The 1,205-nt window shown below is 43.4% G+C and overlaps 1 protein-coding gene across 2 annotated transcripts in view; it reads right to left on the bottom strand.

The window, feature by feature from the left end:
- Eif3a (eukaryotic translation initiation factor 3 subunit A) overlaps positions 1-1,205 on the bottom strand; it is a 52,393-nt gene that overhangs the window by 37,587 nt on the left and 13,601 nt on the right. The gene's annotated exons all lie outside the window — the stretch shown is intronic.

Here is a 1,205-nt window from a genome sequence, read left to right as displayed (position 1 = left end):
AAGTAGGTGCTTTAGACCACTGAGCCATCTCTCCAGCCCCTAGAACATACATTTTAATATTCTCAGTAAAATAATCTTGGCTGGGACATGAAACATTTGAATCAAAAAATGCCAATTACCCATACAAGACTAAGTTTACAAGGCATGGTAAGAATTAGAAAAAAAGCCCAGAGCTATCATGTTACTTACCCACTCACAGTTTAACAAGACAGCCTGTGCAACTCAGCAAGATACTGTCTCAAAAATAAATGTAACAAAAGGCAGCTCATCACTGAGGATATAGTTCAGCAGCATGGGTCTGCCTGCCAAGTACGAGGTTCTGAGTTCATTTCCCAATATAAAACAAAGGGCAGCTCAAAGGCCTTGGGTTCAACACACACACTGAGGGTGGGGGGGAGGGCACGTGGTGCTGTACCCTTGCATTCAGCATCAATCAAAAAACAGTAGGGAAAAAAAGAGGTGACATACTTTCAGACACTACTCCACAGACTTACTCTGTTCAGGAGAACAACTGGATATTAAGATGACCCTCAGTCATCAAGAAAGTCTACTTCTGGGCCAGGGAGATAGCTCAGTGGAATAAGTGCTTACTTGGCAAGCACAAGGTCCTGAATTCAAGCCCTGGTACCACCAAAAGAAAAAAGTCTACTTCTATATTAAGTAATACTGTCTAAAAAGAACAAATAGACCGGGAAATGAAAGCAACCTGCCTATTATCCCAGCACTCAGGGAGGATGAGGTAGAAAGAATCAAAGCTCAAGCCCAGCCTGAGCAATTTAACAACTTAGTGAGACCCTGGCTCAAAATAAGTTAAAGATGTAACTCAGTACAGGATTTCCAGTAGCACAATCTGGTTAGTGCATAGTACTTATATAATTCAGTACAAAATCCCTATATTCAATCCCTACTACAGGAGGAAATTTTGTTTTCCCTTTAAGTTTTTGAGACATGGTCTCTTAGTCCAGGCTGGTCTTGAACTCTCTACACAGCCCAGCCTGGCCTCAAACTCAGGGCAATCCTCCCGCCTCAGCCTCCAGAGTGCTAGGGGTACAGAGGAAAGCCACCATGCCCTGCACTCCCATGACTTTTTTTTTTTTTTAAATCAGAGTGGAGGGCTGGAGAGATGGCTCAGTGGTCTAAAGCACCTACTTGAAACAAGCTTGGCAAAGCACAGGGACCACGGTTCAATCCTCCAGTACCACATG

Source organism: Octodon degus, unplaced genomic scaffold, assembly GCF_000260255.1.
Source record: "Octodon degus isolate 3935 unplaced genomic scaffold, OctDeg1.0 scaffold00010, whole genome shotgun sequence".
Classification (NCBI taxonomy): Eukaryota; Metazoa; Chordata; class Mammalia; order Rodentia; family Octodontidae; genus Octodon; species Octodon degus.
The sequence above is the reverse complement of the archived record's forward strand: the minus strand, read 5'-3'. Positions and strand labels throughout refer to the sequence as shown.